General features: G+C 36.9%; 1 pseudogene; it reads left to right on the top strand.

Annotated features, from left to right (window-relative positions):
• Positions 1–11,864: 11,864 nt before the first annotated feature.
• LOC118639028 lies at positions 11,865–13,691 on the top strand (annotated as a pseudogene).
• Positions 13,692–14,132: the final 441 nt, after the last annotated feature.

The raw sequence follows: 14,132 nt of genomic DNA, 5'->3' as shown, positions 1-14,132 counted from the left end.
ACATACGCTGAAAATAAAAAAATGGAAAAAAATCTTCCAAGCAAACAAAAAGAAAAAAAAAATCTGGGGTAGCAATACTGATATATAATAAATTAGATTTCAAAATGAAGCCTATAACCAGAGGCAAAGAAGGCCACTACATAATATTGAAAGGATCTATCGAACAGGAAGATATAACCTTGGTAAACATATATGCACCCTATATAGGAGCACCAAAATATATTAAAAATCTTCTGGAGGAATTTAAAGGAGACATCGACAGCAATACAATCATATCAGGGGACTTCAACACCCCACTGACATCACTTGACAGGTCCTCTAGACAAAAAATTAGCAAGGAAACAGAGACTCTAAATGAAGCATTAGATCAAATGGATTTAATAGATATCTACAGAGAATTACACCCCAAAACTACAGAATTCACATTCTTCTCAAGTGCACATGAGACATCCTCAAAGATAGACCATGTTAGGGCACAAACTAAGTCTCTACAAGTTCAAGAGGACTGAAATCATATCAAGCATCTTCTCAGATCACAATGGCATGCAACTAGAAATCAATTGCAAAAAGAACATGCAAAGACATTTGAACACAAGGAGGATAAATAGCATGTTATTAAACAACGAATGGGTTACTGAAGAGATCAAGAAAGAAATTAAAAACTTCCTGGAAATCAATGAAAATGAACACACAACAACACAAAATCTATGGGATGTAGCAAAAGCAGTTCTGAGAGGGAGGTTCATAGCACTACAGGCCTACCTCAAGAAGCAAGAAAAATTTTTACTAGACTATCTAACCTCACAACTTAAAGAACTAGAGATCAAACAAAAAGAAAACCCCAGAGCAAGTAGAAGGAAGAAAATAGTAAAGATCAGAGCAGAAATAAATGACATAGAGACCAAAAAAAAAAAAAACAAACAAACAAAAAAAACAATTCAAAGGATCAATGAAACAAAGAGCTGGTTCTATGAAAAGATAAACAAGATTAATGAACCCTTAGCTAGACTCACCAAGAAACAAAGAGAGAGAACCCAAATACACAAAATCAGAAATGAAAGAGGAGAAGTAACAACTGACACCACAGAAACACAAAAGATCATTAACAACTACTATGAACAATTATATGGCAACAAATTAAAAAATCTAAGCGAAATGGACAAATTGTTAGAACTACATAGTCTTCCAAAACTGAACTGGGAAGAGCTAGAAAACTAGAACAGACCAATAACAACAGAAGAAATTGAAGATGTAATGAAAACTCTCTCAGCAAACAAAAACCCAGGCCTGGATGGCTGGAGGGGAGAGTTTTCCTGAACATTCAAAGAACTAACACCCATTCTCCACAAACTATTTCAAAAAATTCAAGAAGAAGGAAGACTTCCAAACTTGATTTATGAGGTCAGCATAATTCTGATTCCAAAAGCAGAAAAAGACACTACAAAGAAAGAAAACTATAGGCCAATATCCCTGATGAACATAGAGGCCAAAATCCTGAACAAAATACTAGCAAATCAGATCCAGCAACACATCAAAAAAGTTATTCACCTTTACCAAGTGGGATTCATCCCAGGGATGCAAGGCTGGTACAATATTCACAAATCAATAAATGTAATACACCACATAAATAAAATGAAGAATACATGATCTTATCAATAGATGCTGAAAAAGCATTTGAAAAAATCCAGCATCCATTTCTGATAATGCTCAGCAATGTGGAAATAGAGGGATCATATCTTGACATAATAAAGGCCATGTATGAAAGACCTACAGCCAACATCATACTCAATGGGCAGAAACTAAATGCATTTCCCTTAAGAACAGGAACAAGACAGCAATACCCACTTTGACCACTCTTATTTAACATAGTACTGAAAGTCTTAGCCACAGCAATCAGACATGAAGAAAAAATAAAAGGGATCCAAATTGGAAAGAAGGAAATCAAACTGTCATTATTTGAAGATGACATGATATTATACATAAAAAACCCTAAAGACTCCATTAAAATTTTACTAGACTTAATAAATGAATCTGGCAAAGTAGAAGAATACAAAATTAATGTCAAGACATTGATGGCATTCTTATACACCAATGATGAACTCACAGAAAGAGAAACTAAAAAAAAAAAAAAAAAAAAAAATCCCGTTCGCCATTGCAGCAAAAAATGTAAGATACGTAGGAATACACTTAACCAAAGAAGTAAAGGACCTATTTTCAGAAAACTACAATACATTGAAAATAAATAAATAAATAAAGGAAGACATAAAAAAAGTGGAAGCACATACCTTGTTCATGTATTGGAAGAATTAACATCATTAAAATGTCCATACTACCCAAAGCAATCTATAGATTCAATGCAATCCCCATCAAAATACCAACGACATACTTCACAGAACTAGAACAAATACTTCAAAAGGTCATATGGAACCAAAAAAGACCCTGAATAGCCACAGCAATCTTGAAAAAGAAGGACAAAGTAGGTGGCATCACAATACCAGATATCAGGTTATAGTACAAATCTACTGTAATCAAAACAGCCTGGTAATGTCACCAGAAGAGGCATATAGACCATTGGCACAGAACAAAGAGCCCAGAAATGGACCCAAAACATTATGCTCAATTAATATTTGACAAAGGAGGCAAGAGCATACAATGGAGTCATGACAGCCTCTTTAATAAATGGTGTTGGGAAAATTGGACAGCTGCATGCAAAAAAATGAAACTAGACCATCATCTTACACCATACACAAGAATAAACTGAAAATGGATAAAAGACTTAAATGTGACCCGTGAATCCAAAAAAGTCCTCGAAGAATATGTAGACAACAAAATTTCGGACATCATACGGAGCAGAATTTTCACTGATACATCACCTAAGGCAACAGAAACAAAGGAGAAAATAAACACATGGGACTAGATCAAACTCAAAATTCTGCACAGCAAAAGAAACAACCACCAAAATGGAAAGGCAACCCACTGTAATGGAGAGTATAATTGCCAGTGATATATCAGATAAGGGGTTAATTTCCAAAATATATAGAGTACTCATACAGTTCAACAAAAGGAACACAAAGAACCCAATTAAAAAATGAGCAGAGGAACTAAATAGATACCTCTCCAAACAGGACATTCAAATGGCCAAGAGACATATGAAGAAATGCTCAACATCACTAATCATCAGAGAGATGCAAATTAAAACAACAATGAGGTATCACCTCACACCTGTCAGAATGGCCACCATCAACAAATCATTAAATAAGTGTTGGTGAGGGTGTGGACTCTAGTACACTGCTGGTGGGAATGCAGACTGGTGCAGCCACTATGGAAAACAATACGGTGTTACCTCAAAAAATTAAAAATTGAACTCCCATTTGACCCAGTGATCCCACTTCTAGGAATATACCCTAAGAAACGTGAAACACCAGTCAGAAAGAATATATGTACCCTATGTTCATAGTAGCACTATTTACAATAGCTAAGGTCTGTAAACAGCCCAAGTGTCCATCAGTAGATGAATGGATAAAAAAGCAGTGGTGCATATACACAATGGAGTACTATGCAGCTGTAAAAAAGAAAAAATCTCTTATTCTTTGAGATGACATGGAGGGACCTGGAAAGTATTATCCTAAGCGAAACAAGCCAAGCAGTAAAAGACAAATACCACATGATCTCACTTATTTGTGGAATATAATGAACATAACAGTCTGAGGAATAGGGTAGACTCAGAGACGTGGAAGCAGTGTACAGACTGACAACCCTCAGAAGAGGGGGTGATGGGGGGAGGGAGGAGATAAACCACAGAACTTATATGCACGTATGCATAACCAATGGACATGGACAACAAAGCCTGGGATGTGGTGGGAAGCATGGGGAGGAGGGTGTCAGTGGGGTAAAAAAAGGAGAAACATCTGTAACAAAAATTAAATAAATAAATAAGAAAATTTCAATTTTCCTTAGATGCTGTTTTTAAAATCAGTAAGGTAGGTTACTAGAACCTAACATGAACATAAAAAAAAAAAAAAAAAAAATCAACATTTTTTTGTTTTTATTTTTTAATGTATAATTTCACTTTAAAAGTGGTTTTTGTAAATTGTTGAAAATTTGTTTGAATTATTTTTAAAGAAATTTATATTATTGTAATTCACATCTTTTATTGGTTTTCAATGGATTTTTAAAAATTAAGCAAATGATTGAATGTATAACTGAGTAAAAGTTGGAGAACAGTAAACAAAGAATATACCTGAATCAGATATTGTTATACAATATTGACATAAGGCCAAAGTTCATGGGAGGATTTATGCCATCTCTGTAGGGTGAGGAAGGAAGGATGAGTTGGTTAGCTCCCTACCAACCACTAAGCTGTTTCAGGGTAGTAGCCCCCCCTTATCCAAATATGATTCTCTTTGGCATATTTGAATCTCTAGCATCACTACTCTTGCTCGTTGGGGCCATTATTAAATAAAATAAGGGTTGCTTGCACACAAGCACCGTGATATTGGGGCAGTTGATCTGATAACTGAGAATGCTACTGAGTGACTAATAGGAGGGGAGCATCTACAGAGGTGATGCACTGGACACAGAGATGATTCATGTCCTGGGTGGGAAAGAGTGGGGATGGCAAGGCACACCATCATTCTTACTCTGAGGGGTGTGAAATTAAAAACTCATAGGTTATTTATTTCTGGAATTTACGAATTAATATTTTCAGACAACAGTTGACAGTGGATAAATGAAATTATAGAAAGTGAAATTGCAGTTGGAGGAGGACTACTGGATAGATTATTTTGGTATTATCCAAAGCCGGTGTGAATTCCAGGTTGGCTGGAGGGTATTTGAGCAATGGGACAATGACATGACTTGAGATTGAAGCCAAATTATTCAGTGTTTACATTATTTTAAATATAAGAAGGACATTAAGTCTGTGTTGATATTATAGCCATGCAGACATTATTCTTTAGTCATTTAAAAATATAGAACAGTAACCATATGGATATTTATAGCAAAGATTTGAGCTCCACCTAACTGAGTGGAATAATGTCTGTAACAACTTTGCTAGAGTTAAAATGTGCAGAATAGCGTGCTGCTGCTGAATTTTAGTGGTATATTAACCAGCCTTAGGTTAACTTGCAAGGAAACAGTAAAACTCAACACTAATTTGTTATTTTGGTATAAAATCCCTTGATATGTATATAGCACTTAATCATATATATGAGATGTATTTTATCTTTCCTATTAATTGATTTGTGTAGAACTATCCTTATCCAAAAAGAAACCCCCCAAATATCCCAAAATAAAATTTGGACAATATAATTCATTCCACATACCATTTTTGAGTACTTACTATAGATATGCAACAAAACACACAGTTTTAACTGTCTTAGAATGACATTAAACAACAAGGACAAATCCATAGTTGAAAAATGCAGTGAAGGGAAAGAAAAGGATGTAATGATAAAGAATAGCAGGAAGAAACAACTTTTAGGGGAAGTGTTACAGGTCTTACTCCCAAGCTGCATTCTGAAGGCTGACTAAGAGTTATCCAATTGTTGAAAGAGGGTGTGCATTTCAGGCAGAATGAATACCATGTTAAAATCATCATCATCATCATCATCATCATCATCAAATTGGATGAGGAAAGAGCTAGTGAAAAAATTTCAGGGTGGCTGGAGGGTATTTGAACAATGGGACAATGACAGGACTTGAGATTGGAGCCAAATCATTCAGTGTTTACATTAATTTAAATATAATGAGGATATTAAGGCTGTGTTGACTTTATAGCCATGCAGATATTATTTTTTTTTCTCCTGAAGGATCAAATAACTGGATTACAAATTGGGCATAGGGTTGTCAATTCTATTTTGGCTGATAAATCCAGAAAATGGGAGAGAAAAGGCACAGGAGCTTAAGGGTGGGGTGCCCATATGCCAGGAAACTGGGTCTACAATGTGTGTTATTATTAATACCGGAAACACAACTAAGGGGACTTATGAATACATGTAACAGAAAAAGGTGGTGGTGGTCCAGCTTCAGACACAGCTGGATCCAGGTGCTCAAACAATGACTGAAGAAAGCTATGTTTCATCATCTTTTAGCTCTGTTTTTATGTGTGTGGTTTTATTTTTTATACAAAGTAACAAAGATTGCTAACAGCATCTCCAAGGTCATATTTTACACTTAAGTGACCTCAATGAGATAGTGCTTCTTTCTCAATAATTTCCATAATAAAAAGTTTCTTTAAATCCACTTTACACATCCTTGAGTCCATCACTATGGTTCGGAAAATAGAATACCCTCCTGGCTCACTCAAGTAGGCATAGGGGGTCAGGCTTTCAGAATCACGTTGGCTCAACACGACTGAGGTTGGAGACGTTGTTCACGAAGGGAAAATTGGGATGATGTTATGGGAAGAAGAAATGTATGCTGGGCGGGAAACAGATAAGGAAGTGGGAAATTACAGAGGCAATCAGGGTACTGAGAATCACTGAAGGACCAGAAGAAATTGAAGGACAGGAGATGGAATTCAGTGGAATTTCTAAAAATGAGCCTAAGGATGAAAGTACATATTTCTGATCTCCACCTAAGATCTACTGAATCTGAGCCAGATGCTCTAGGAGTGTCTTGTCGATGTGCGTTTTAAAACAAGAACACCTGATTTTTCAGCACTCTAAAGTTTTGACAATCACTGGATTAAAATGATAACATGGGAAGGCCCGAGTCCTTCAATAATTCAATGCATAGACTTTCTCTGAACTGTGAATTTATATGATTTTTATGTTGCTTGTTATCTCTAGGAAAAAGTAATAATGATAACCTGAGCCACAAAATGGACAACTACCATATAACACTGAATTTTTTTAAAAATGTTGGCACTTCTATTACTGCATCTGTGTGTGAAGAAATATTACCCCAAATCTACTTACGATCTTGGGCATTTTGCTTCAACCTCCAGACTCTCTCTCATGATAACTTACAGTAGATTGAGTTCTTGAAAACAGGTGTGAAAACTTGAAAACAAGTACCCATGATTGTCTTTGAACATGAATAAATTACAGGGTTTTGTTTCGACTCTGAATTTCTTACTCTGCTTAGACTGGAGTGAAGTATTGCGCATTCTCTCATTATCAAGTGTGCTGCAAATCCAAGACGTTTTATCCCCAAAACAGTTCATCTTCGGTTATTGTGAAGTCTGTTGAGATTCAGCCACCAGGTGTCAGTCAACTTGCGAAGCAACAAGGTTTTGCAGAGTCCATTGATTTTGTTTATTCAGTCTCCAGGAGCAAATTAATACAGTTTTTGATTATATCTTTTTGTTGTTGTTGTTCCAGGGAAACAGATACAGATACAGTCCATTGACAGACCCATTAAGCACAGACAGGATTTATATCTTGTTTTGTTTGTTTTTCTCTCCTGCATAACAAGGCCTTGCTTCACCACACTTTCAGAATATAGGCTGTTTTTTAATTTCTAAGAATTGATACCTGAAGATTCATAGTGAATGAGGTAATTTAGCCCACCAGAAGAGAAAGGATACCAGAAGAAAAAGTCCAGGAAATAAGGAGGTAGTGGACCTTGCCAGTTACATGTAAACTACCATGAACTGTCAATTAACAAGGAAAAGTAAAAAAGGTGAGCAATCTTAGACTAGTTATAATGTTACAAAAAGCAATATGCTGGGTCAATTTAGAAAATTAAATAAAATATCATCTTTTTGAAATGAATCCTCCATACTTTTGTATTAGCATTGTCACTTACTAGTGTTTTAGTTGCTCTTATTATTGTCTTCATCGTTATCTGTGTTTTTTCTTCTGCTGTTGTGGCTAAGACTTAAACACAAATCCATTTGACCCCGTGCCAAACCACCTGAATACCCTAGTTTATTTTTCGTAGTTCATATAAACCATGAATTAAATGTGAAACTTTCACAGCATATCAATGAATTATTAAGAATTAGTCTATAACTCACTGTTCTGTGTAGACAAGAGATTTTGTGAAATGTATTAACTCTCACTTTCTTGAGGATGGCTATACTAGTCACTGTGTTCTGGTAAATTGTTTGTTTAATTCCTATTTCACGCTCAGCTTCCTCGGAGGTAGACATTTAAAGCATTTGGTGTAGCCAGCCGATCTGGTTCAAGTCTCAGCAAGGTCACAAAGTCTGTTGACTCATATGGCAATTCCTGTGTAGAGCACAAAATTCTACATCATCTTTGAATCAAATCCAATAAAGCAAGATCCCAGCTGTCCTAGTATTTGTTGAGAAAATAAGACTGACCTAGTTTAAAATGGTTCTCAGCATTGTTTTGGGTAGAATTTAGTTTTTCAAGATCGTAGGAATGATACAAGTTTATTTTAGAACATTTGGAAAATGAAGAAAACACCAAGGTGACCTACACTATTTTGGCCTACAACTCTCAAGATTTTATCTTGCTATATTACTTGTTTCATTGTTTTCAATATTTAGAAAAGAAGCAGCAATTCAGCAATTGTGTTCTCAGAATTATAAGTGGTAAGGTGCATGGCCAGGATTGTATTGTTTCTATGCTTTAGCAAGGTAAAGTCCCTGACAGCTATTAACAAGCATAGAGCACCAACATACATCTTATTTTCTCCTTCAAATATAACACGTTTCTAGAAAATGAACTAGGAAAGAATTATTTTATAAAGAGAAGAGCGGGCTAGGGAGAAAGGTTAGCACAATTTTGATTGCTCTATAAACTAGGTCCAATATTATAAGAGAGTTACTTAGTTCCCTCTGGCCACAACAAGGTCTGGGTCTGCAGGGGGTAAGTGATTGCAAAACTGGTGAGCGAACAGAAACATGTCATGGTTTTGTTTGTGTGCACCTGCTATTTTGCCTGAAGGCTTCACCAGAACTTCAGTTAGTGGACATTCTATTGATATTTGCCACGTTAAAAACAAAAAAAAGATTTCCAATGCTGTTAAATCTTTCCATATCACATTTTATTTACTTTTGTGTTACAGAGGGATGGTGAGGAGGGGTCAATCAGGCATCACTGATGTTCTGCTATTTAACTCAGAAGGACCTCATCACCATCACCATGGATGTTCTAATTCTGAATCATTAGTGGGCATTTCTCCTTTGAGGGCTTTTAGTGTAAATCAGTCAAATGTACTTCTAGTGCCTATCACAGTGCCCATGGCAAAGTAGATACTGGAAAAAAAATGGAAAGAGTCAATACATTAATTTTTAGGAGGTAGCAATCTGTTGCCAAGTATTAATGACACAAAATGAATCATATTTTTCATTTTTCATGTTTCATCAATTTAGTTGAGGCCTCTAGTACAAATAATCCAAGGCAGATACTGTTAATATGTAAAAGTGGCTCAGGACACACACACATATGAATGATGAACATTGGGCAGAATTGTAACAAGGCAATATTGAACATTTAGATTATATATGACATAAATACAGTTTTATTTTGGGCAATGAAGAGTAACAGAACTAACAGACTGGGTGAGTGGAACACCATGTAACAAAGAGTGATATTGTCAAAGAGGAAACCATCCTTGGATAGTGTGTAGGAGAGAAATTGAATCACAAATTGAACTTTGGTTATACTCAAACTGTGAAGTTGGAACATGACCTGAGAATATCACTAGATTTATCACTTTTGATGGTTTTCAGATTGCTTAGGCAGCCAGGATGCCCTTTTAAACTCTCCATCTGACTGACTGTCTGATCCTTTCCTACAGAGCACAGGACTCTGCTGCAGTGTCCCTGCATTTATCATGTTCCGATGTGTCTATTTCACAAGCTGGAACGGAAAGCCATGTGGAGATTGCAGCTGGTACCAAATGTAGTACCTCACCTCGTGGTATAAGACAATCTTCCAGACAACATTACTCAGGCTCCCATGTACACAAAGAGAACACCTCTCCTAGGGAAGATCATCTAGCTCACCGCATGAATATCTCGTTGAAGATTTTTCCAAAGTGATATGTAACTTCTAAAAAGCCCCACAAAAACCCTAAACTTTTATACATAGCACACAGGTCACTTTGAAGAGAACTTGTAACTTCTCAGGAAATTTTGTCATTAAAAATACTTAGAAATAAAATAGCATACATCTTCCTTGACTGTAGGCAGGAGTCCTTTCTAGTCTAATGAGTTTGGTTCTAACATGCATCTATAACTTTGGCTTTATAGAATATAATTGTGACTTAACTCTTTTTATTCATTCAGTAAATTTTTATTAAGCACCTACACTTAAAAAAAATAAAACTTTACTATGTTCCCTGGGAGATACCAAAATACTTTACACAAAAATAAATAAATAAATGAATAAATGAATAAATAAATAAATAAACAAACAAACCATCCAGGGGCTTACAGGCCAGGACAGAAAATGAGAAGATCACTCAAATCTTTATAAGATAAAAGCAGTAAGTTCCCAGAGACAGGTGTAAATTATTAATTCTCAGTTGGGCCAGACACAGCGGTGGAACTTTCTAAAGATTTTTCTTATAAAATCACATGCCAAATTTCTTAAAATATGATGAATTTAATATCAATTCAAGAATTAATTGAAGTTGAGTACCAGTAAACATAACAGTTCCGGGTAGTGAGGCATATTTGTTTACATGTAATTGGCAAAAGTTACCTGATTGAAAATCTGTCAAACATGGTGACATCAATGGCTGACTCAATCACCTGAGTGACTGATGTGGCAATCAGTGATTAGTACTGTTGTTAAAATAACTTCAAAAAAAATCAACTATAAATAAATACATTGATTAGTTGTCTGGCAATAGTCTATCTCAAATGTTATGTAGCAAGTAGGAGTTTATTTTCTATAACTCAAATTTCTTCTAATACGGTAGGAACACAATTTTATTTAAGATATAACCAGTCCCTCCCCATTATAAGATTGTGCTAAGTTTGGGGAAATCTTACATAGGAGAATATCCGAGAGAAAAACTCAGAGTGGATAATGTTTTCGAATATGTTTATTCCTACGTTTATGTATATTATTATCACCTCATGATTTTTTGATCAAATAAAAATCAAATAGATAATAAAACTATGTAACATACATGTATATTATATATATCAAAGCATGTATTTATTATTTTGACATCAATTCTTAAATGGACAGTTAAGACATTGTTTCTAGTAGCTCAGGATGTAAAAACTAATGAACGCTCTTTGTTTTGAGATGCTTATGACCTAGTTGGGGATAACAACACATAAAAAAGTGGACAGAAGTATCACAGATTGTAAAAATATGTACAAAACAGACTGTGACTAAAGGTCTAGAAGTGGTCAGTTCTGTTTGGGCGAAGAAGGATTATGCGAGCATGCATAGAAGCGACAAACCTTACACTGAGTGCTGAAAGATGGCCAGATATTCTCTAGCTGGTCTTCCAGGAAGAGCCAGCAATGAGCAAAGATAAGGAAGTATGGCGTAACCAAGTGGGATGCAGCTGGGAGTGAGGAAACCTAACTAAAAAGGAAATATAAGCAGTTTGATAAAGCAGCGGCACCAGGTGGGCTGTGTTAGAGAAAAATGGCTAAAGATGTAAAACTCTGAAGGACCTTGTGTGTCATTCCACAGGACTCTGCATGTCTTTTTGAAAGAGTGGGACTTTAATTGAATGGTGTTGAGGAACGTGCTTGGATTTAGAGAAAGGGGTTAATAAGAGGAGGGAGTTAATAAGATTGAACTTGATCTTAGTGATATCCTGTTGGTTTCAGTTGTGGAGAATAGATATGCAGGAGCACAGACAGAAGCAGGAGATTATTTTGGAGGATATTTCAAAAGTGTAGGTAAGCTGCTCATTGAACACAGGGGCACTGTTCGGCTCGGGCGTCTGGAAGCTGTGCTTACACTCAAGCAACCATGTCTACAGGACCTGAAGTTGGCATTGATCTTGGCACCATCTACTCCTGTGTGGGTGTCTTTCAGCACAGAAAAGTGGAAATAATTGTCAATGATCAGGGAAACCAAACCACCCCAAGTTATGTTGCCTTTCCTGATACCAAACGATTGATTGGTGATGCTGCAAAGAATCAAGTTGCAATGAACTCTACCAACACAGTTTTGGACGCCAAGTGCTCGATTGGACGTAGATTTGATGATGCTGTTGTCCAATCTGATATGAAGCATTGGCCCTTCACAGTGGTTAATGATGCTGGCAAGCCCAAAGTCCAAGTGGAATACAAGGAAGAGACAAAGTGTTTCTATCCAGAAGAGGTGTCATCTATGGTTTTGACAAAGATGAAGGAAATTGCAAAAGCCTACCTTGGAAAGACTGTTACTATGCTGTTGTCACAGTACCTGCTTACTTCAATGACTCTCAGCACCAGGCTACCAAAGATGCTGTAAGTATTGCTGGTCTCAATGTACTTAGAATCATCAACTAACCAACTGCTGCTGCTATTGCTTATGGCTTAGACAAAAAGGTTGGAGCTGAAAGGAACGTGCTGATCTTTGACTTGGGAGGTGGCACTTTCGATGTGTCAATTCTCAGAATTGAAGGTGGAATCTTTGAGGTCAAATCTACAGCTGGGGACACCCACTTAGGTGGAGAAGACTTTGACAACGGAATGGTCAACCATTTCATTGCAGAGTTCAAACGCAAGCATAAGAAGGACATCAGTGAAAACAAGAGGGCTGTCCACTCCTTTCCTACTGCTTGTGAACGTGCTAAGCATACTGTCTCTTTCAGTACCCAGGCCAGTATTGATATTGATTAACTCTATGAAGGAATCAACTTCTATACCTCTGTCACCTATGCCAGATTTGAAGAATTAAATGCTGACCTTTTCCATGGCACCCTGGACCCTGTAGAGAAAGCCCTTTGAGATGCCAAGCTTGACAAGTCCCAGATCCATGATGTTGTCCTGGTGGGTGGTTCTACCCAAATCCCCAACATTCAGAAACTCCTATGGACTTTTTCAATGGAAAAAAGTTGAACAAGAGCATCAATCCAGATGAGGCTGTTGCTTATGGTGTAGTGGTTCAGGCAGCCATCCTCTGGAGACAAATCCGAAAATGTTCAAGATTTGCTGCTGTTGGATGTCACTCCTCTTTCCCTTGGCATTGAGACTGCTGGTGGAGTCATGACTGTCCTCATCAAGCACAATACTACCATTTCTACCAAGCAGACATAGAGCTTCACTATCTACTCTGACAATCAGCCTGGTGTGCTCATTCAGGTTTATGAAGGTGAGCATGCCATGACCAAGGATAACAACCTGTTTGGCAAGTTTGAACTCACAGGCATACCTCCTGTACCTTGTGGTGTTCCTCAGATTGAAATCACTTTTGATATTGATGCTAATGGCATCCACGACTTTCTGCTGTGGATAAGAGTACAGGAAAAGAGAATAAGATTACCATCACTCATGAAAGGGTCGTCTTAGCAAGGAGGACATTGAGCGGATGGTCCAGGAAGTTGAGAAGCACAAAGCTGCAGAAGAGAAGCAGCAGGAAAAGGTGTCTTCCAAGCATTCACTTGAATCCTATGCATTCAACATGAAAGCAACTGTTGAGGATGAGAAGCTTCAAGGCAAGATCAATGATGAGGACATACAGAAGATTCTTGACAAGTGCAATAAAATCATCAACTGACTTGATAAGAACCAGACTACAGAAAAGGAAGAATTTGAACATCAGCAGAAAGAATTGGAAAAAGTCTGCAACCCCATCATTACAAAGGTGTAGCAGAGTGCAGGAGACATGCCTGGAGGAATGCCTAGGGGCTTTCATCCCTATGGTGGTGCTTCCTCTGGGCCCACCACTGAAGAGGTTGATTAAGCCAACTTTGAGCATAGATTTAGCATTGTTCCACAAAATACTGAAGGACCCAAATTTGTAGCAAATCCAATGGCAGTTTTAAAAGTTGAGTTGCTGCATAGTAAATAACTGGGCATTCTTAATACTTGAATATGGACTATGTGCACAGGGAAAGGAAATAGTGCACTTTATAAGCACTATTGTAAAGTGGAAAATGAAATTTCTTAAATAAAACTATTTAAAATTGGCACCAAAAAAGGGGGGGAGGGGTAGATAAGCCATCTCAAAAAGAAATCTGCATCCAATGTGTCACAAGTTGAATAATATTCGTGTGTGGGTGTGGGTGTGGGTGTTTGTGTAATTTTCTTT

This window comes from Molossus molossus, unplaced genomic scaffold (assembly GCF_014108415.1).
Source record: "Molossus molossus isolate mMolMol1 unplaced genomic scaffold, mMolMol1.p scaffold_m16_p_1, whole genome shotgun sequence".
NCBI lineage: Eukaryota > Metazoa > Chordata > Mammalia > Chiroptera > Molossidae > Molossus > Molossus molossus.
This window is presented reverse-complemented; position numbering and strand designations above follow the sequence as displayed.